The 24,366-nt window shown below is 40.7% G+C and overlaps 1 protein-coding gene across 11 annotated transcripts in view; it reads left to right on the forward strand.

Moving 5' to 3' along the window:
• LOC135203605 (uncharacterized) overlaps window positions 1–24,366 on the forward strand; it is a 366,497-nt gene that overhangs the window by 229,754 nt on the left and 112,377 nt on the right. For 4 of the 11 annotated variants that reach the window (XM_064233416.1, XM_064233421.1, XM_064233413.1 and 1 more), the window contains exon 1: window positions 20,710–20,840. The exons of 1 other annotated variant lie outside the window; for it this stretch is intronic. The gene's annotated coding sequence lies outside the window, so the exon portion shown is untranslated. Of the gene's footprint in view, window positions 1–20,703; window positions 20,841–21,162; window positions 21,331–24,366 lie in introns of those variants that run through there. 6 more of the 11 variants (XM_064233418.1, XM_064233422.1, XM_064233415.1 and 3 more) reach the window with 3 other exon arrangements.

Below are 24,366 nucleotides of genomic sequence, written 5' to 3' on the forward strand. Positions count from 1 at the left end.
CCTAATGAAATGGAGGGGAGGTTGTCGAGAGAGAGAGAGAGAGAGCTGTTGCCAGTGAGTGGAGAGAGAGAGAGAGAGAGAGACGAGAGAGAGAGAGAGAAAGTGTTACCAAAAGCCCAGTTTGCCTGCCGCTCATGGCTTTCGCTACCTAAGTGAATACCGGGGGGCTGGCCCCGTTATTAGTTGGTGTCAGCGGTGTTTGAACGAAAAAAGCCTTTTGTGAGAGTGGTATCAGCTTAAAGATGCCGTCTTCAGTGTGTCTAGATGGTTGTGGAAATATGTTAGATTTCAGTTAGTGGGTGATAAGGGGTAGAGAAATATCCATCCGTTAGCTGTGGTAATGAGAGGGGAGGGATAAGGTATTGCCAGTTGCCTACCGCTTTTGGTTTGACGCTTACCAAATGAAATACGAGATTCTTATCTCGAAACAGTGGTGGCAGCGGACCGTGAACCATTGTTACTCCTTTTGTTAGATTAATAACAGCTTAAAAATGCTATTTTCGGAGAGACTGATTGTTAAAATGGGTTAGGATATCGTTAATGGGCATCAGACATAAGAGTTGTGGAGTTGTAGTTATGGTACTGAGTAAAAGCAATTCTATTAGAGTCATCAAATTTGCCCGTACTGAGACGCTCTAAGGCGTGGGTGACTCAGTCTGGCTTGTGTGTGAACGATCGTCAGGTGCTTTCTCGCTCATGTGTTGATGCCTGCTACATTTGCGTGTTTGTAATTGCACGTGTTCCGGGAGGGTCTTCTTTTCCTTTGACGGCGTAAGTGTTACGGTGTGTGTTTTTTTATTGAGGCCCTAGTGTTTTTTTACTTTGTGCGTGAACCATTATAAAGAGGCAGTTCAGATTAACATATTTCTTCCCCATATTGGCAGAACGTGATAAGTTTTATCTTAGCGCATGTTTAGAGACGCATTCGTCTTTGTTTTAATGCATACGTGTGTATATGTATAGTTTTCATACATGCAACACTGTGTTTTTGCCCTGGAGATAGAGCGCCCGCTCATGTATACGCAGTCAGCGCAATTCTTGCTGTCCGATCGAGGGGTAATGCAAGGGGATGGTAGTGGTGTCTTTCTTGGGGGAATGCTTGATGGAGAGGGTGAAGCTCTTTTATTTTTTTTTTTTTTTTTTTAGTGGGGGTAAACTTCTTTTTTTTCTTTGTGTTGGGGCAATGGGGGTGAGTTTGGCCTTGAATAAGAAATTTCAATGCCATGAAATCAGCTGATAACGATTGGTTGATGATATGATATGCCCGTAGGGTTTTTTTTTTTTTAGAAAGATTTTTTTCTTTCTCTTGAAGTGGAGAGGAAATGGAAATGAAATGCATATGAATGTGGTGTAAGTTTTCCTTATGCTTTGGAGAATGCTTTTACGCAATATTGGAGGGCATAATTACAACTGGGATTTAGAGATTATTTTTTTAATGGAGATTTGATTGGTGTTGTGGAGATTGTTTTAAAGTGGTGGTGATTGGTGATGACTGGTGTTGTCAATTGGTGATGCCTGGTGTTGCCGCGTGGTGATGATTGGTGGTGAGTGGTAATTATTTTAGAGTTATGGGATGTGGCAATGATGATAAATACTGGGGAAATAGCAATATTAATGCTTTTACTGGTGTTACTGGAGATATTTACGGAGAATAGTTATTATTATTATTATTACTGGAGATATTTTATGGGAGGTACTTAAGTAGAATTACCATTACTGGAGATATGTTTGGGGATTCTGTCAGAGTCATGGTGTTAATGATTTTTGGGGAATGTGCCAACGATTTTATGGGTGGTGATATCAGTTTCTGGTGAACTTTGGTGTATTTGATGATACTGATAGTTGATGATTCTGATACTTAATACTGGTGAATGGGCGAGTACTAATCTTGGTGATACTGGCTAGTGCTAATATTGGGCGAGTACTGATATTTACTAATATCTGGTGATACTACTGATACTGGCGAATTCTGATACTGGTGTTAATTTCTTTTATACTAACATGGGTGTTGTAATGATTATTAAGGGTGGTGATGTTTTTTTTTTGTGAAAATGGGAGGAACTAACGACACATTTGTTGTTTTTCTTTTTTTATGAGTTCAGCAGAGAATTGTTTGACATCTACGTGAGTCACAATTGTTATAGGTGTCACGGGTAGAGTTATTAGTGCCATTGATTTTTCTTTTTTCCCCTTTTTGGACGTTAGCCATAGTTGACGTAAGTTTTTTATCATGGGCGAGTTTGAATTTTTTTTTTTTCTCCGGACAGTTTGTGTGAATTTTTTAATATCTCAGTTCGTGACTTGGAGTCAGTGTTCGGGAATGTGTTTATAATTTCAGCTGTTTGATGCTGCAGAGAAATTTATGGGAGAATTTTTGCATTTTTGGAATGTATACATAGTGGCACTACATCTTTTTTTTCTGGATATTTGTGTTCCGGAAATTGTTGGCCTTTTGCACAATTGTGTTTGTTGCAATTTTGCTAGAGAATATGAATGTTGGTTAAGTTTCTAGTGGCCAATGCCGTAGTGCATATGGAGAAGTCTTTACTTAGACACTTTGAATTTGGAGTTCTGTTGTAATAAGTTATGGCACACTGGTGATTTTTGCTGGAATTTCCTGGGCAATTTTATTTGCCAAGTTTTTGCCTTTCTCAGCAGTTATGCTAAACAGAGAGTTTATAGTTTTTGACTATAACATTGAGTTATTTTCCTGGAGAATTGGAGATATAATATTTTGGAGATATAATATTTTGGCAATATAATATTTTTGCCATTTGATTTTTTTTTTTTTTGGAGATATTCCACAGTTTAGGCCTGTGGTGAGAGCTATGTTTAGTTCAATTATTTTGCAGCCATTTTTGTTGCAAATGGAGACACCTTTATGAGGAAATATGGGGCAATATTTTTTAATGTATCAGTTAGATGCTTTGAGTGCATTTTTTTTGGAGATGGAGTTTCATTTTTTATTATCCTGCTTGGAGTGTAATAATCTTTTTTGGAGACTTGTTTTTATTCCACATGTGAATATTGGTGAGATAGAGGGAATATGGTGCTGTGGGGTTATTAATTAAATGGAGGAAATATTTTTATCACCGGAGTGGTGTTATTATTAATATGGTGAGATATATATATATATATATATATATATATATATATATATATATGTGTGTGTGTGTGTGTGTGTGTGTGTGTGTGTGTGTGTGTGTGTGTGTGTGTGGATGGCATTAATCTTTGGGGGTGACCTTTTTTGGTTATGATGTTTGGAGTTGAATTTCTGGGGTTTTACGAGCCAAGAGAGGGGTTCTGTGGTTCTATTGGTTTCGTGACTAATTAGAAGCGAGTGGCATTACTGCATTGTGGTCCTATGGAGATGTTGCATTTTTTGTATTCACCAGTGGGTTATACAGTAGTTTTTTCCTGAATAGGTGATAATTTGTTTTATATAATTGGGCAGTATCATGTGAGAGTTATGTCTTTGAGACAATTTTTGAGCACCTTAGTCATATCCTGGAGATAATTTTGTGAAATGTGCTTATGTGGTTTCAGTATAGAACCTTTTTTTGAGAATCATGGGTTTCTGAAGTTGGAAATCTGACCAGACATTTCTATGCTGCAGTTCGAGCACCTGACGTGTCCGCAGGTTGATTTTTTGCTGACAATACTGTGATAAGTACGGTGTGCTGACTCTTTTCCTCTAGTATTGATTACTCAGAGTTTTGCACTATTCTGAGAGATGCTGATTTTTGGCATTTCACGAGATGCATCTACGTAAGGGGATTGTTTCCGGCCGTGTCCGATAGATGGAAAAGTTGCGATGGCAAAATTCCATGACGATACATATCGCATTTATTGGGAAAATGCCGGGTTATGTATATTATGTACATTGTGTGATGGGGAAATTTCACTTGTTATTATCTTTTTTTTATTTTTCTTTTTTTTACTTTTCCTACGAGAGATGTAATCGGGGTTGAGCTTTAAATAGCATTTATTTTTGAACAGGAGACATAATTTGGCGGGCTTTGTGAATTAGATAAATGGGTGTTTGACATTGTGTTTCATGGAAATTAATTATATGAGCAGTAAAAAGGGTTTTTGCCGTTAGACAGTAAAGAGTTTTTACTGGTTTTGTGGGTTGCTGAAATATCAGAGCTTGAGAGAACATTTTTGCGTGTTTTTTTTCGGGTCTGGGCTGGTTACGTGTCTGCTATGGGCTCATTACTTTTTTTCTTTTTTTTACTTGTGAGAATTTGTGAGAATTTATGAATTTGAAATGTGATGTCGGAAGTCCGTGGAGTTTCTGTGAGATTGGAGTGTGTGTGCTAACTTGAATGGAGGTCAGCGATTTTTTTTTCTATTATTCGAGAATTGAGTTGGAGAATTTGATATTTTTCTTTATAGGTTTATGATAATGACTTATGATTTAACGATCCTATGGAGTTCCTTCACGAGTTGAAGTTAGAAATTAGTTCAGTGGTCATATTAAATGGGGTTAGTTGGGAGATGTTCAGTTAGTATTTCTGAATTTTTTTAGGTCATTATTTGACAGAAGTATGTCTGGGGTTAATTCTTCTTTGTTTGACCGATGACTTGACTGACATACTGAAACACACCATAAATGTCGTTCCCCAACGCTAGCAAGACGCCCACCAGCCGTTGCAGAGATGTTGCTGATGTGTGCCCACATACGAGAGTTTCTACGAGTCTACAGTGTTTTACAGCGCTTCTGGACTACAGGAGGCATTAGTTACCTTCCGCAGGGAGACGTTTCGCCTTTCTACAGCGTGTTACACGAGTCTGTGCAGTTGCAGTTGCAGACAAAAGGGAGATTCAAGATGGAGAAATGTTTATACACACAATTGTTATTTTACCCGTGTACAGGAGATGATATGTGATAGACATTACGTTGTGCTGCCAGAGACGTGCAGTTATTATCGTTATATTTTATGTTTAATGAGCCGGCCAATGTGTTTTTTTTATATATATGAGCTTTTTTATGTGGCCTGTGGCTAGGCAGGGGCTAGCCAGGATCGTGGCCTAGCTGCTGTAACATATAAAGACTGATAATATGGGAGTCATCGTTTTTAGCTTCCCTTGGAGACAGAGAACATCACAGCTTAGGAATCCTGATATACCTTTTCTCGAGATGGTGTGACATTAAGATCCTTACCTAAGCAGGTCAACGTTCATCCTGTAGTTATGGGTGTTTGTCAAAGGTGACTTTGAAACCAATTTCTAGCAGTTATAAGGCGTGGACGAAGGGTGTGAATTCATGTGTCCGTATGAGCTATGTCCATTCATAATAGCATGTAATTAGCCAGAACCATAGAGACCGTTACGAGGAGAGAAGGCAGATGCCGGGATGGCTCTGCGAACGTTTCTTTATCTTGTGGAGCGAAACTGGCTGGAAATGGGTAAGAATTACTGTGCTTTAGCCAAAAGGTGTGGCTTGACTGTATTTTTGATATTTTGTAAAGATGTTCTATTTCATTTAGTCTTTTGACTGTTTTACCATTGTGTATGCTTATCAGAGTGTTCTGTATCCTAACAGGTGGTTCTAGTGGAGGGAACAGGTGGTCCTGGTAGGGGGAACTATATTTTGGAGAAGAGATAAATGGTGTTTGTCTAATTACTTTATAGACTGATAATTACTGGGGGTTATCTGAGTTATCTGAACTTTGAGTTATCATTCCATTTAATTATCCTGTAAGAATCTGAGTTATTCAATTAATACTTTGCTTTGAATAAATGTCTATTTTTGTAGTTCCAACTCTGATTTGATGACCTAATGAAATGGAGGGGAGGTTGTCGAGAGAGAAAGAGAGCTGCTGCCAATGATGAAAGAAGAGAGAGAAAGAGAGAGAGAGAGAGTGTGTGTTACCAAAAGCCCAGTTTGCCTGCTGCTCATGGCATTCGCTACCAAAGTGAATAACGGGGGTTGGCCCCATTTTTATATATATATATATTATTATATATATATATATCACACATATCCACAGGTGAAAAATAAGAGACAGGGTGTAGGTCCTGACCGGTTTCGGCTTTATTTTCAAGCCATTGACAAAGGACTGATACATAGTATTAGAATTCACGAGTATATATACTACAAAGACAGTACTGACGAACATACACACAACAGTTTGAGACTGCAGATCCACCCACACGCAGGTGTCAAGGTAGGAGTGGCTTTCAAAAATCATTAGGCTAAAATTTACAATAAATTCTCTAGGGATACTACCGCTTAGGGTACAAGTCCACACCTGACAGGTGTCAGGGAGGCGGGGTTGAACATCTCATTACCACTACTGCCCCTTTACTGTGTTTACAAATATAATAATCCTATTTTTCATATATCTCTACAGCCAACCTTAAAATTTAAACAGTTTACAAATTTCTTTTGATATTAAAGGATCAAGTTTATACATTCCTTGACTGATGTTCATATTATTGTTGTAACTTTCTTTTATAAAACTAGATTCAATGATATTCCTTTCCAATGCATTATTTGAACACACCAGCTTTTTTGCCCCTTCCCAGTTAATAGCATGATTGTTCTCACTAACATGTACAAATATACCACTATTTCCCTGTGCATATCTCACACATTGTTTATGTTGTTCTATTCTTTTTTCCAGTGCTTTCCCCGTTTGACCAATGTAAAAGTTGTCACAAGACTTGCACGGGATTTTATATACACATCCTTTAGCATTGTCGGGGGAGTTCTTAATAAGTACCTGTTTCATTGTTTTATTGTTTTTAAAAACTACATTAACACCAAAATTCTTCAGGAGATGTGGGATATCTTTCATATTACTATTATAAGGTAGTACATGCAAATTTTTGTTGTTGTAAGGTTCTTTTTGATTTTGATACATGGTCTTTTTTGCCGCTTTTAATGCATTGTTTAGTACATTATCTGGATATTTCAGTTTCTTGCCTGTATTCTGAATCTTATCTATTTCCTCATCTAAATATTCTGGGCTACATACCCGTAGTGCTCTTAAAAACATAGAAGCAAACACTGATCTTTTAGCCTTATTGTTTTGTCCAGAATAGAAATGTACATAGGAAGAAATATTAGTAGGTTTTCTGTAAACACTATACTTAAACCCACTACTATTTCTCCGTATGAGGACATCCAAAAAGGGTAGGCATTCATCTTTTTCTATTTCCATAGTAAATTTAATTGATGGTACTAATTGATTTAACCTGGCAAAAAAGTTATTTACATCTTCATTCCCTGGCCATAAAACAATAAAACAATGAAACAGGTACTTATTAAGAACTCCCCCGACAATGCTAAAGGATGTGTATATAAAATCCCGTGTAAGTCTTGTGACAACTTTTACATTGGTCAAACGGGGAAAGCACTGGAAAAAAGAATAGAACAACATAAACAATGTGTGAGATATGCACAGGGAAATAGTGGTATATTTGTACATGTTAGTGAGAACAATCATGCTATTAACTGGGAAGGGGCAAAAAAGCTGGTGTGTTCAAATAATGCATTGGAAAGGAATATCATTGAATCTAGTTTTATAAAAGAAAGTTACAACAATAATATGAACATCAGTCAAGGAATGTATAAACTTGATCCTTTAATATCAAAAGAAATTTGTAAACTGTTTAAATTTTAAGGTTGGCTGTAGAGATATATGAAAAATAGGATTATTATATTTGTAAACACAGTAAAGGGGGCAGTAGTGGTAATGAGATGTTCAACCCCGCCTCCCTGACACCTGTCAGGTGTGGACTTGTACCCTAAGCGGTAGTATCCCTAGAGAATTTATTGTAAATTTTAGCCTAATGATTTTTTGAAAGCCACTCTACCTTGACACCATGCGTGTGGGTGGATCTGCAGTCTCAAACTGTTGTGTGTATGTTCGTCAGTACTGTCCTTTGTAGTATATATACTCGTGAATTCTAATACTATGTATCAGTCCTTTGTCAATGGCTTGAAAATAAAGCCGAAACCGGTCAGGACCTACACCCTGTCTCTTATTTTTCACCTGTGGATATGTGTGATAAATGAATCACGTGCTAAAGTGATTATAATCATATATATATATATATATATATATAATATATATATATATATATATAATTGCAATTTTGTTAATGTTTTAAAAGATCCTAAGCAACACAATAAAAAGGAGTAATTGACATGGTAAATCTTGTTTTTATTTAATTTTGTCTAATTCTTTGTTGTGGTTCAGTCCCAGCCTACCACCCATAAGTCGACCCAGCGGGGTCAGAAAAGGGCCAGTAGGGTAGCAACCTCATCCCTAAACACGTAATCGAAAACATGTAAGTTCTGTCCTATCTATGCCTACCCTTCTAAAAGGAGAGGAAAGAGCCTTCGGTGAAATTATATATAGTGGCAAACAATTGTATACAGAAATTGTGAATGAAAGTTCGTAAAGTAGTCTACGGGCGGAACCAGCCTAGTTTCACTGGCAGAACCAGCTCCGTTTCAGGGAATCCCTTCTCACCCCCAACCCCCCTTCGGAGGCCGGGGGGAGGTAGGATGAAACCCCATTATAAACCATCTAAGGGGTCCCCACCGTAACCCCGCCAAGTTTCACCCCCACCGGACCAGCCGTTTGGCCGTGATTGAATGACAGACGGACGGACAGACATTAAGCCCATAAAATAAGATATATATATATATATATATATATATATATATATATATATATATAATTTAGATAAGTTATAATAATTATAACACCCTATATAAAATCCAACAGGAAAGCAAAGAGCTGATTTATATATATATATATATATATATATATATATATATATATATATATATATATATATATATATATATATATATATATATATATATATATATAATATATATGTGTATATATGATAGCCGTCAGCAGAAGCAATCAGCCATTGTAGCATATGATTTCGCTCCCATTTTGAAAAATCCAAATTCTTTAAAACGACAAATTAATTAACGCTAAGGCTAATGGAACAAAAGTCGTTCTCTGGCAAAGACCAGTAACCCGTGTTGAATGCAATTACGCGTTTGGCTTCTGAACGAAATCGTTATAATTATATATATATATATATATATGCTCTATTATATATATATATATATATAGATATATATATATATATATATATATATATATATATATATACATTCAATTGTATTCCACACAAGGAAAATAAAAAAAACTACAATTGAATTAACATCTTCGTGCCTAAGAAGATTACCAGTAATATATATATATATATATATATATATATATATATATATAGAGAGAGAGAGAGAGAGAGAGAGGAGAGAGAGAGAGAGATGGAGAGAGAGAGAGAGAGAGATATCTATTTTCTCTAGCAAAGGCTGGCTCGAGAGAAATGACAACAAATTGATAACTGCCATATTCACTCTGTAACTGCTAAATCATGGATGAACTCTTTGAGTGGAACACTTCCACAATATTAACTGTTGCACACCTTTGCAGAGTACATAGCAGAACGTTGCATGCAGGTAATTTGTTTGTATAAAAAATAACTTATTCAGAAAGCCATGTTTTTTATTTTATTTCATCAGTGGCAAGTTCTGAATGAAAATAATCGCTGTCAAAATACAGACAATATTATTCGAAATAAAAAAAAAAATTAACAAAAAAATTTTTATCTAACAAATGAATTCACCAGAGTAATTACTTTTGAGAAAGGCCTTAGCTGGTCTGCTGGTATAGTGGTTAGTGTCGTGGAATGCCACTCAGATGTCGCAGGTTCGTGTCTCCCCTAGGGCCATGAAAAAGCACTGGCTGTGTATCATGATCAGTTACCGCTGCAGTGTGGGGTCTTTAGCGGTGGGAGGTTGAGACCAACATTATTGGGAAGCTTGAATTTCAAGTCAGTGGCCCCTTTGGTGTGCTTGTTCCATGTGAATAGGTTTCATCGACTGAAATAATTATAATAAAATGAATTTCCTGTCAGAGGGATTTATCACAGTATCCGAAAGAAGATTAATTTTCCACAATTTCACTTAACTCCAAGTTTCAACAGTCAACCATTGGTGATGGATTTAATACGTTTTATTAAATCTGTTTACGGCTGCTGCTATCATTTCTTGGAAATGTTTGTAAACAGCAGAGTGCAAAGTTCTTAGCGTGAGAGTTACAGGGGTCATAGCAAATCCATCCTTTGGATTGAAGAGAGGACTGGTGGCTGCTGCTGTTGATACACCGAAACTTTATTAAACCTTGTAGCCAAGACTTGACGTTATTAGAAAACTGGACCTTGTATCGAATTGAATATAAAACTTGGGCCACAGGCCAAGCACTGGGACCTATGAGGTCATTCAGTGCTGAAAATAACGTTGAAGTAATTGTAAAGAGAAGGTAGAAAGGAAGATGGATGCAAGAGAATATGAATGGAGGTATAGTGAAAGGAATGAAAGGGGTTGCAGCTAGCAGTCTAAGGAACGCTGCTAAAAAGTAGCACGAGCCGTGCAGTGACGTCATCTAGCCCGCAAATGCTGGGTCCGTTACATGGTACAGAGTCAGTCAACAACGAGCCGGCGTTGTGTGCAGAACTCTGCCTGAGGCAATCAAGCATGCCTAGCAATTGTGCTGTTAGTGACTGCACATCCAATTACGAAAACAAAGGTGGAACTATTTTTCACAGTTTCCCACGTTTATTATTCAATAAATAATGTTTTTTATTATTATTATTTGTTCGTAAAGTATATATTTCAGCCAACATGTAAAGAAGGGGAATAAATGGCTACAGAGGCCCATTTATTTTTCATATAATTAAATATTCAGGCCTAGGCCTATAGTTAAAGTTAATATGATTTAAATACGGATTTGGTTTTACTAAACGGATATGTTCGCACGATTCTTTATGAAAAGAAGTTTTTATATTTTCATTTGGTAGGCTAACACTAGACTTTTTCATAATTCCTCATACTGCAAATCTGGTCATTTTACTCGAATATCGCAGAATTTGCGGTACAGTAGATTAAGAGATAACTAATTTGACATACACCTAAACTGTATTGAGAGATGAAATCAATAATAATGTTACTGTATTTTGATTAGTAAACTCTACTTTATGAATGGAAAAGTGACAAAACCATATTGAATTAAAAAAACACCATTTTCAATATAAAATTATGACATAATGCCGACTTGCACATTATACTTGCTGTTATTTCATCCCTTTTTGAATCAACTTCACAAATTGTTATGTAGCCATATCAATGCTAATCATTCCACCACAGAAGGTAAGCTGGAAAATCTACAAAAAAAGACATGAGGATAGAAGCTTACATTTCAACAGTTAATGATCTAATTAAATGCCAAATTACATTATAATTTGTAAGATGCTTTGTTCATTTCTCTCTCTCTCATTTTTACTCATTTACTGCAGTTACTTATAAATTACTAAGTGATTATGTAAGGACAATGCCTTATCGCAAATTCTTCTGTATATAATTCTACAATCGCGTTGTTCTTACTTCCCTCCTTGAGAGCGTTCAACGGGCTTTCCGCCAATGTATATATCTTACAAGATCATGTTTTGTGTACTTTTATATTCTAAGTTATATGTCTCGCAAGAAACATAACTGGTGACCTCCTGGTTTGGACGGTGACCCAAGCGGTTTTGGCTAAGCCATTAAAGGACTAACTACCACCGCTCACCTTCAGAGATCTTTAGCGGACTCACACGGCGCCTCAGTTTAGATCTCTGAAAGCTCCTACCGTGGAAAAAACCAACTCCTCTAACGGACTAAATACGGCATACCTTCCTCAGGTGTGTTCAGGCATTCCTCAAACGGTTTGGGCCGCCATTTACGACTCTTGTCGACCGTTCTGTGAGAGTGGACAATGGACGCAGACAGTTCTGTGCAAGAAACCCAGGCCTCCTCTGCCTCAACGCTAGCCTCGCACACAGCTGCCGCTCAAGCTGTCAAGCTGCCCCCCTTCACAACAGTGAACCCAACCACCTGGTTCATCCGAGCTGAAGGGTAATTCCGGGTCGCGGGACTCTCAGACAAGGTACTGCAGGCTGACCTCGTCATGTCAGTCCTCCCGACAGAGGTATTCGACCAAATAACCCCCTGGCTGACCGGTCGGGCACAGACCGAACCTGTCACACTCGACGAACTAAAGAAAAGACTTGTGACAGCCTACTCCACTCCCATCGCGGAGAAAGCCGCCTGCACCCTTGACCTAGTTACAAACCCGATACGAGGCGCCGACCCACAGGATGCCTGGGACACGGTGATGGGCCTCCTCCGCCTGCCCGAAGTAGGTCCCGACGGGAAGAAGATGGAAATCTGCCTGGGCCGCGAAATATTCCTGCGGCAACTCGAGGCAGATGTCCAAGGACAGCTAACAGACGCATACACCCTCCCCGACGACTAACTCGTGGAGAAAGCTAAAAAGCGACGCTGTCGAACAAGGCTGCAAGGCTCGCCGCTAACCGATCTTCTGTGTGCCTAGCCGCAGAGAAGGGAGAAGAAGAAGAAGACGACCCAACACAGGAGATCGGCACCGTGACCCAGAGGAAGTCCTCCCACCCGCAGCGGGGCGAAAACTCCTGGTGCCACTACCACCTGAAGTTCGGAAGGTACTCCAGGAGATGTGAAAGCCCCTGCACCTTCCAGCAGCCAAAAAACGGTGACGGCAGACAAAATCAAAGTTGCCCGTGGCAGCGGCCTCGTCGGAACCACACGCCATAGGATTTTATGTCGCGGGACTCTCGGACAAGGTACTGCAGGCTGACCTCGTCATGTCAGTCCTCCCGACAGAGGTATTCGACCAAATAACCCCCTGGCTGACCGGTCGGGCACAGACCGAACCTGTCACACTCGACGAACTAAAGAAAAGACTTGTGACAGCCTACTCCACTCCCATCGCGGAGAAAGCCGCACGCACCCTTGACCTAGTTACAAACCCGATGCGAGGCGCCGACCCAGAAGATGCCTGGGACATGGTGATGGGCCTCCTCAGCCTGCCCGAAGTAGGTCCCGACGGGAAGAAGATGGAAATCTGCCTGGGCTGTGAAATATTCCTGCAGCAACTCAAGCCAGATGTCCAAGGACAGCTAACAGACGCATACACCCTCCCCGACGACGAACTCGTGGAGAAAGCTAAAAAGCTGACGCTGTCGAACAAGGCTGCAAGGCTCGCCACTCCCCGATCTTCCGTGTGCCTAGCCGCAGAGAAGGGAGAAGAAGAAGAATACGACCCAACGCAGGAGATCGGCGCCGTGACCCAGAGAAAGTCCTCCCCCCCGAAGCGGGGCGAAAACTCCTGGTGCCACTACCACCTGAAGTTTGGAAGGTACTCCAGGAGATGTGAAAACCCCTGCACCTTCCAGCAGCCAGAAAACGGCGACGGCAGACAAAATCGGAACCACACGCCGTCGGATTTTATGTCCGCAATGCGATCTCCGGCTGGAGGATGCTGGTGGACACCGGGGCGAAGGACTCGATATTCCCACCATCAGGAAAGGACTGCAGCGGTGGGCCTGACAACCCAACCGCCCTCGTCGCCGCAAACGGGACCCCCATCCACTCCTATGGCACGAAGTCCCTCGAAATATCCATCTTGGGGCGCAACTACATCTGGCGTTTCACCATTGCAGACGTCAGGATTCCACTACTGGGGGTGGATTTCTTGGCGCATAACAGCCTCCTGGTTGACGTGGGTCGCAAACGCCTCCTCGACACGGGGACATGCCGTTCCCTACCACTCGCAGCGGGCCCAGGCGCCCCCACAATTTGCACCATCGCCCCCCACAAGTACGACAACCTGTTGCAGGAATTCCCCGAAGTTTTCAAACCGGAACTTCGTCAGGTAGCTGGGACGCCGCCCAAGCACGGAATATTCCACCACATCACCACCATGGGGCCCCCGACGCATGCAAATTTCTGATGACTCCCTCCGGGCTGCCTTCAGGATGCAAAAGGGGGCGTTCTTGGAAATGGAACGAATTGATATCCGCCGAAAAGCATCAAGCCCTTAGCCTTTACCCCTCCACATGTTACGGAAACCTGATGGCACCTGGAGGCCCTGCGGAGACTACAGGAGACTCAACCTCGCTACGATCGCCGATCACTACCCCTTGCCAAACATGCAGGGACTTGACTGGGGCCCTCCATGGAGCAAAATCTTCACAAAAATGGACCTTTTAAAATCTTATTTTGAGGTTCTGGTGCATCCCGAGGACGTTCCCAAGACCACCATCATCACGCCCTTCGGCTCCTACGTCTTCCATTACTCCACCTTCGGCCTGAGAAACGCGGGGGCCACCTTCCAGCGCCTAATGGACAGCATCCTGGGGGACCTGCCCTTCTGCGTCTGCTACGTCTACGATATTTTGATCTTTTCCAGGTCCCCGGAGGAGCACCTACACCATGTTCGAGCAGTTCTGAAACGCCTGCAGGAAAATGGGCTGGTTGTCTGATTCGACAAGTGCACCTTCGGTGCCGAGAGGGTGGACTTCCTCGGACACGAGATCTCTGCAGCAGGCATGCACCCCATGGCCTCGGAGGTGGACGCGGTGCAAAAGTTTCCAACCCCAACGACGGTCAAGGCCCTGCAAGAATTCTTCGGAATGGTGAATTACTGCCGCCGGTTCATCCCTGATGTCGTCCGCACCATGTCCCCTCTAACACAGGTCCTGAAGGGCAAACCAAAGAACCTGACGTGGGAAGCAGAGCAAGCGCAGGCCTTCCACAACACGAAGATGGCCCTCGCCAGAGCCGCAACCTTGTCCAACCAGGACCCCACTGCGCCCTTACGCCTCACCATTGACACCAGCAACGTCGCCTGCGGGGCCGTCCTCGAGCAGATGGTCCAGGGTGGTTCCCAGCCACTCGCCTTCTACAGTAAAAAACTGTCGCCCGCCGAGACGAGATACAGCACATTCGACCGCAAGCTCCTGGCGGTGTAACAAGCAGTGCGCCACTTCCGCTACCTCCTCGAGGGCGCCCCCTTCACTATCAGGACAGACCACCACCCCTTGGTGCACGCCTTCACCAAGGCGGGCGACACCTGGTCGGCGAGACAACAGAGGCACCTGGCAGCCATTGCTGAGTTCGGCTGCACCATCCATTACATCCCCGGCGAGAAGAACCCCGTGGCTGACGCCCTCTCGAGGATAGAGATCAACGCCGTGCACCTCGGGATTGATTACGAAGACCTTGCCTGGGAACAGGCTGCCGACCCAGAGACTGCCGCATATCGCACAGCCATCACCTCCCTCAAGTGGGAGGACGTGTCCTTCGGACTCGAAGGCACGACGCTCCTCTGCAACATCAGCACGGGTCGCCCGCGCCCACTGATTCCAGCCTCCCGCAGGAGGGCCGTATTCAACGTCATACACGGACTCTCGCACCCCTCGGGCCGGACGACGATGCGCCTCCTGATGGAGAAGTTCGTCTGGCACGGAATTCAGAAGGACTCCCTCGAGTGGGCCAGGACCTGTGTTCCGTGCCAATTAAGTAAAGTAAGTCGGCACACAGAATCGGGCGTGGGGGAGTTCCCGCTGCCGAAACGAAGATTCGTCCACATTCACGTAGCCATCGTGGGTCCCCTGCCCCCGTCTGAAGGCGCCAGATACCTCCTGACGATAATCGACCGCTCCACCAGATGGCCTGAGGTGACGCCGATGTCGGAGGCAACCACTAAAGCATGCGCTGAAGCCCTTCTCGCCAGCTGGATCAGTCGATTCGGAGTGCTAGATGATATCATGACGGACTGCGGACCTGTTTTCCTTTCAGAGTTGTGGACTGCCCTGGCCCGCCTGATGGGGACATCACTACATGCCACCACTGCCTACAACCCGGTGGCTAACGGCATGGTGGAAAGGGTCCACCGATCTCTCAAGGCTTTCCTAATGGCACGCTGCACTGGCGAGGACTGGAAGAGCCAACTACCGTGGGTCCTCCTCGGCCTCCGGACCACCCCTCGGGCGAACGGCGAAGCATCACCTGCGGAGAAGGTATACGGGGAACCATTGGCAGTCCCAGGCGAGTTCTTTCCGACCAACGCCGACGACACGGACGTCTCCATCACCAGACTTTGGGAATCCGCCAGAAAATTCACGCCCTGCATCAAGACCTTCTCTGACAGAACCAAACACTTCCTCCCGAAGGCCCTATCGTCCTGCAAACACATCTTCATCAGGGACGACGCCCGCCGCCCGCCACTGACGAGACCCTACCAAGGCCCCTTCCGCGTCCTCCGACACACCAACAAGGCGTACTTTATGGATGGTCGTGAGGACTGGGTCACGATCGACCGACTGAAACCAGCTTTCCTGATGGACGAAGAGTACGCCGACGCAGATTCCCTAGGGCGCCTCACTCCTCCTCCACAGCGAGAAGCGACACCATTGATCACCAAACCGCCCAGTCGTAGCCGAGGCCGCCTCCACTGGCCCGCTCGCTTCCGCGAGTAGCGATCAGAAGCACTAAATCATCCAACAATTACGCTCTAATTATTGTCTTAGGGGGGGAGTATTTGTAAGGACAACGCCTTATCACAAATTCCTCTGTATATAATTCTACAATCGCGTTGTTCTTACTTCCCCCCTTGAGAGCATTCAGCGGGCTTTCCGCCAATGTGTATATCTTACAAGATATCTTACAAGATCATGTTTTGTGTACTTTTATATTCTAAGTTATATGTCTCGCAAGAAACACAAATCGGCTATCGCCGACCCACTTTTACTCTCTCGCGGGTCGGATACCACATTTCCGGCCGCACGCTGCATATTTGAATTTCCTTACCTGTAATAAAGATCTGTACACTTCTACCTGCCTCTTTGTTCACTCCTCACACTTACTTCATTCAGTCTAAACGTAGAAATAATAATAATAATACATAGTCTTTTTTTATAATATTACACAGTAATTTACTGGTAGAGTACAGTGTAAACTGACCACTCCTCACCAACATTAACTTTAAGTAAGCTATAACAAGAATAGACAGAAACATTACGTATATATTTTAATCATACTATTTGTATTATTTTTCCTTTAAATGCGAATGATATACTTGAAATTAATTAAGTTTAATAGTGTGACTGAGAAGTGGACAAAATAACAGATAAAAATAAAAGTCCCCCATTAATCACTCCGTTTTCTATAATATAGGATACTCAGACTAGGTGACGTCACCACCTGCGCACGCAGAGACTTATCATTTATTAGACTGTCAGGTCACTCATTCCTAACGAACATTGAGAAGTATCAGTTAAGGAGAAGCAAGGAAGATGCAGTGTCTTGCTCATGGGCAGCCCGGATGTGTGATGGTAGATGAGCCAGTCTTGTTAAAGTTGACCTTTCTCTCTCTCTCTCTCTTGTGTTATCAGACAGGTGTGGTGTAATTAACATTGTGTGAATCATGACCAGGTAATAACAGATGAGTTATTTCCGTACTCGTAAACGTAACCTGATTCATTGTGAGCAGAACATTGCTCATCAGAATGGCGAAGATAACAATACTAAGTTGCTTCCTGGAGACGTTCAGTATAACTATTACTATGATAATGACAACATCTGTTGATATGGAAACGTAACACTTGCAAATAAACGCAGAACATCTGTATGAGATTGTAATCTATTTCCCTCTTGGGTTTAATAATGTTTTCAGGGTATAATAATAGTACTAAAATTGCTACAGAATTATTGATTAATGACTTGTCTTCAACATAAATGTTTACATTTTACTTAGAATAACTTTCACAACATTATTAATTTTGCACACAAATTTTAGTGAACTTAACAGCAACGCTTCCTCCTCGCATTATCCAGAGGACCCCTTTGAACAGTCCAAGGCGGACCACACTTCAAGAAACACGGGACTAAACTAAAGAATTTGTTATCCCGAGGATTACTTCTGTAAAAGAAAGAAATCAAGTAAAGATAAGCATTCCCAACTCGCGCAAGTGAAGATGGACACCCCCGGATTTAACCAAGTAAATATAAGCAACCCCAATTTTGACCAAGTGAAGATGGACACCCCCACAATTCTGTGGATAACGTAAAGATAATGACAAGTGTTGTTTTAGAATTTTATTGTCGAACCAATTAAAATATAAATATCTTTAAAATGGATATATCATAATATAGTTAAAAATTATACTTGATGAATACATATTTCATGAGTACACATAAAAATATAAATGAAGAATATAATCAAAACAATATTGATTTGCTACTGTTTCACAAAACCTATAAAATTTGTCATTGTGGTTTCTTTCTTTCCACAAAAATTCGTTTAAGTAAGAGTTCAGCAATTCCCTTCTGCATCCGAGGATGCGTTTTATTCGTATTTTGTGTTTATTCCAATATCTCTCGGTCGATTATGAGTAAGAACTCCGGTAGCTCTATCAACGAAATTTAACGAGTGATTTACAGTACTATGATGAGCGAATCCTAGGTCCCTTTGAGTGTTGCAATATGCTCCCCACTGATCACTGTGAATGGTTGTTCCTGGCAAAACTACTTTCTTAATTATCGGTAATATCGTTTCGGCTTTACGCGAATAGACTATCTCGAAGCAGGTGACGAAGATGGGTCAACTTTCCCAAATGCCCAAATTGGATTCTGAGGAGCGCGTCCCCTGTGGTGTTTTGGTTTGTGGCTGAAGCAAGAATCATCAATTTGCAGTTATTCCTGGCCCACCAAGTCTAATAGTTTTTTTTTTCTTTTCTTTTCTTTTCTTTTTTTTCAAAATATTTCTCGCAAACTTCACGAAAAAAACTGAACATATCAATGACTGTCTTTTTTGAAACATTCAAAAACTGTGGTTTGCAATTCACTCAAATCCTGACACCAGTAGAAAATAGCTTCTATCCACTTTTGCAATGAAAGCTTTGATCGATAAAAGAAAATAAAAGAAAAACAACGAAACCTTACGAATTGATTCGTAGTACTTGTATTTGGCGCAGTTTTTGACATGGCACTTCCAGACGTATTTATCTTGAATTGAAGACCGTTTCGTCCACTTCATTAAACTTTTACATAGACGACATTTTAGTTCTTTCCTCAGATTCTTCTGCTTCATCCAGTTTATTGCAGGAAGCGGGTCTTCAACCACCAATGGCTTAATGATTTGTTCATATAGAGAACGGTCCATGTTTGGAGGCTCTATATTTTGTACTAAAGTAAAATGTTGAATTAAAACAAACGAAAGTTCATCGATCCATTATTTTCTCAAATAGGAAACTGTTTTACTAACAGTTAACAGAAACCAACTTGTTAAAGGTTAGTATCTAATTATGTGTTCAGAAACAAAAAAAAAAACCAGCAATGATTTAACAATGAAAACTAAAAACAAATCGTTAAAACATCGGGTAGTTCTAAATATCTTTACTTGATCCAAAAAAGTTATAGGACATAAAAAATGGGAGAGAAAATAAAGAAATTGACTCACATCTAAAAAGGAACTTTGTTATAGAACCCAGGAGGGGAAAAAAGCTCAAGATTCTAGAGCCAGGCTGTGGAATATGATTATGGATTAAGTGGCGAGGAATAAGGGCATTATAAAGTTTCTGGGTTTTGAATAGCGACAATATGAAGGCTCCTGGCTGAATAACTAAAGAAAATGTGGATAATAACGAAAATATAACGACAGAACACCAGAAATGAGGAATGTTAATAATGAAAGTTTTTCTTATATAATGAGACGGACGCGTACTTTGCCAACGAAAAATTCACATTCGCTGCGATGCGGAAGTGATTTCTAAATCCTCCCCTGACCGGTGCTTTTGAATCGAGCAAATTTTCAATGCTCGGCGCGTGCGCTAACACCAGGATACAAATACGCGGGAATTCACAAGAAAAACAGAGCCGACTGAGCCGATAAGATCCCTTTACTTTAGTAGTATTCGATAGACTCCGTGTACCTTACCATACACATCAACTGACCTTACATAATATTCTTTATTAAAGATGTTTATGCACTTAACAAAAGGATACTTTCGTAGTTGTGCCCTTCTCAAATTTGCATGGTCATGCCGATTTGGAAAAATTTTCGCGGCAAATGACGTCTCTCGTAATTGATTTTTTTTATTTTAGATCACGCGCCATTTCCCATGCTTCGTGAGCATTACCAAGGTTAGACCCCTGAGCAATAATAAGCAACAACACCCAAAAAGTCCATGGTGTATTATCTTGTGTAAGATTCACGTATGAATAGTGATTCTACTGCCCAATAATGAAATAATGTGTCATCTTCATGTTTCAGTTATTATGTGTTTAATTATATTAATCAAGAGTTTAAAAAATATGCAACCTAATTCAGGTGCATTAGCAATTAAAATTTATCTTGATTGCGTCACAGCACAGTCTTGGCACGAGCTCGGTATTGGGGAAACAGTAATACCTATAAACTAGTTTGTTCTGTATAGATACAGTAAGCTTTCACCAAGTTTATTTTAAATAAGACAAAAGTTTGAAGAAATTTTTACTTTTATTCCCGCATGGAAATCACATACGTATATCAGTACTATTATCGTGAGAAACATCACAGCGACATTAGATTCCAATAATACAAGCACAAAAATACCTTGTAAATATGGTTAGTGTTGAGTCTCGTCATTATTTAACTTTGACTATTAAATAAATTTATTCACAAAGTATTTTTTAATAAATCTAAAAAGAAACCCCAAATTGTTAGATAAGACAAATATTTGTTTCGTTTTAGAAGACTCGTACTAGAGATTTGTCAGCGAGCGTATGTTCTAGGGAAGAACTGAACTACCCTAACATTAAATAGTGAATTTTATCCTTAGGAACCAAGGTTAGCTGAGATCTACGATACCTACAGATAGATTAAGAAGACGAGGTGCGGGTAAGCTATTAATCCAAGAGAAAAAATTGTAGACTTTTAATAAAACGCGAAGATTGTCCCGTGACGACGTTGGCTCGGCTGGCGGGCAGCAGCATGGCGGCTCAACAACCGGTCGCCCATTTTAGGGGGACAAATATTTTTCCACCTGGTGCTATTTATCATGTATCTACTGTGTGTTCTTAAGATGTCAGAATTTCTAATCAAATTTGTATACACAAATCTCCCAACTACGGACAGTGTGAAACGAGTGTTCTCAAAATATGAAGGATTATCGTACCCTGGAAATGTTTCGACGAACCGCCCACAGATGCGTTCCCCCCATAATTGCTCACCAAAACATTCGTGCAAAGCAAAGCACGTTTCGTTGTTATTTTGTGTTTACGTCATGTAGAATGGCCTCCATTTCTTTGATTTAGCACATGGCTGTTTATGATTTGCTTCGTTTAATGCTTGATGCGTCCCAGTAACCATTCGAAAGAGAATTACGCAGGTACGTACACCATAGTGCTAAAATTTGCGCAATTGTTTGCAGTTGACATGGCTACCGGGTAGCTTCGTTGACGCTCTGCCACTGGCTATACGTAGTGGTCATTCATTTAACTAAAAAAATACTTCGCTTTGGCCCAGGCCTACAATTATGGATAGTAATTTGGTGGTTATAGCAATGTATCTTGAATTAATGCCAGCGTAAAGCATTAGCTAGCATACCTCGGGCTGAGGTAGCCACGGCCATCATGTCGATTGTACCCTAGCCTGGGTACGAGCCAAATTTTCCATGTAGATTATTATCAATATATACAAAATTCATTTAACCAGACCACTGAGCTGATGGTCACCTCGCTTAGGCCTGTTTTTTTTTTCATGTAGAACTGAGGAATGTCCCAGTCCTGCTATATTGGCTTAATGCAGAGTTACCTTGTCTCGCTAGCCTAATCCTCCATATTACTATGCTGAGATCAAGTAACCAAACACTTTCCACTCCGGCCACCCTAAGGTAATAGGCCTAGCTTATATTTGAAAAAAAAAAATTGCTAAGAAATTTGATTTGGTTGTAAATAAGTGTAGCTGAGCCTTTCAGTTTTATAGGATTTGAGGATGGTCATAGTTTGCCCCAGTTAGTAGTGCCAGATTAACTATTTTTGAGATAGGCAAGGCCAGTGTTGATGCCAATATTCTATCCCAAGTTGGTTAAGTAGTATTTTGCAAGTGTAAAAATTTAAGGCCCAAACTGTTGTCAATTACTAGCCATCAGGCAGGTCCTCTTTACTTTTTAGCCTACGTGTTACTCATAGGGTTTATTTTTGATTAGTTTCATTGCACCTATTGGTGAGTACAGCTTGATGGTTAGCATCTTTATTTGTAGCCCATGCTAATCAAAAGAAGTACCACAAATGATACTCTGAATTTTTTTTTTTAAGGCACTGGTTGACTTGTTAATCAGCTGAAATGTGTTCCTTGTTGAAACTAGTGAGGACCACTAGAAAATCTTATTGCAGCTCATTCTCAATTAAGAAAATCTGTAATCTGAACAATATTAAACAATGATACTGAAATGGATGTCTGACTCATACGTTAAAGATGCAGGCAGGTTATCACAAGTAATTGAATTATTATTAAAATGCAATAACTCCTAATGTGAAATGGAAAGTATGAAAAACAAGACCTTTGAATGATGACTGTTATTATTTTAGCCTGGCTATTTTGCAAAAAAAATTCACTGTTACTAGGGTAAACAACTGAGTGGACCAGCTGTGGCCATCTTGCTCACAAGTTGACCCATCTTCTAGAAAAAGTACTTTAACATGTCCTGACACAAGAGATGGACACCAGTCACGAGTCATCGGTCGTGGAAGCAAGACCTCTACTTTCCTCTCAAAGTAAGAGTTTTCTCCCAAATAGCAAAATAATGTCGTAATTTAAGATTTAACAGAAGTTAATGAAAGTCCAGCCAAGCGCAGTGCAAACTTACCTTCATGATGCTTTCGAAATTTTTTTTTAAATACCTTAAGTGTAGAAGATTGATGCCATCTCAATGTTTGTGGAGTCACTTGTGTTAACAAACTTTCCATTTCCTGTGCTAAATCCGCACACCATTTATTCCCATTGATGCTGGGACACTTTCTTCACAACAATCATAAATAATGACGATGTTCACACTCGAGTCCAAGGAAACTCACAATTTATTGGAGGAAGAAGAAGAATGCGCTAGATAATTTTGAAATAAATAGTTAAACATCAGTGTAAGGTTATGAATTACATAAATGTAGTACGTATTCATAGTTAATTTGAAAATATTCGTTGTTGAAAAAGTAACTAGGTTCCTGACTCAAATATCAATGGTTTAGCTGTGAGCAGTAGCTGCAATGTTGTTGTTCGCTATTTCTTATTTTGTTTATCAATTTTGCCAATTGGTATGTGTTCACCCTCCAAACTGTGTATAGGAGTTACACAAAACTATGGAAATAAGTGAAATTAGCATATCTTTGTAGTATATATACATATTAGAGCAATTTTATCATTATTGCATTACTATAACGACTAGAATTTATGGAAACAGTTTGTGGTAATTCTAAGCCGTCATTCCGCGGTAGTAGACTATGGCAGTTGACGTTTTCCTACGTTATTTTACTTACTGAACAAGAATTTAAAGTAATATGTATTCGGACGATTGTATTTAAACCCCATGGGCCAGTACTAAACACGGCGAAATACATTGAACGCCCCAATCCCTAGTGGATGTCATATTTGCGGTTACGTTTCTTGCAGGGCAATTCTAAAGAATGGTTCCGCACGGACTGCAAGGAACGTAACCGCGGATACGACATCCACTAGGGATTGGGGGCAGCGTCCAATGTATTTCGCCGTGTTTAGTACTGGCCCCTGGGGGTTAATTACAGTCGTCCGAATAAATATTACTTTAAATTCTTGTTCAGTAAGTAAAATAACGTCGGAAAACGTCAACTGCCATAGTCTACTTTACCGCGGAATGACGGCTTAGAATAACCCAGTTTGTAACTGTATCTGCATGTGTGTGAAGCGCCACTAAATTGGCAATAATGACATTTTGCCATTCCTAGCATGCACATGTTAAAGTTTACATTTATTTCAGGCATAGGTACAATTTTTAAAAATAAAAAAAATAAAAATAGTAATATAGACTTAAGTCAGTGAAAAGTGCAATAAAAAAAATACAAAATTTTTGTCAAACAATTCACTAATCTGTCTTCTGCTAACAGCTGCCTTTGGCAGCCAGATGTACATGGTGCCCAAAAAGTCCCGATACCATTATAAGTATTTATTGCTCAGAAACCATATAACATAGAGTAATGCAGTTTTTGTAGAATTTTTTACATTCAAGTTTACATTCAGAGCACTTCATTCCCCAAAAAACTGCATTACTCTTATGCTATATGGTTTTTGAGCAATAAATATTTGTAATGGTACAGGGACTTACAGACACCTTGTACAGTAAGTCAAAAATTGTTCCCGCCATGGCTTTGCTTGAACTCTCTCTTAAGTAAATATT

Source organism: Macrobrachium nipponense, chromosome 36, assembly GCF_015104395.2.
Source record: "Macrobrachium nipponense isolate FS-2020 chromosome 36, ASM1510439v2, whole genome shotgun sequence".
In the NCBI taxonomy this organism is placed as follows: Eukaryota; Metazoa; Arthropoda; class Malacostraca; order Decapoda; family Palaemonidae; genus Macrobrachium; species Macrobrachium nipponense.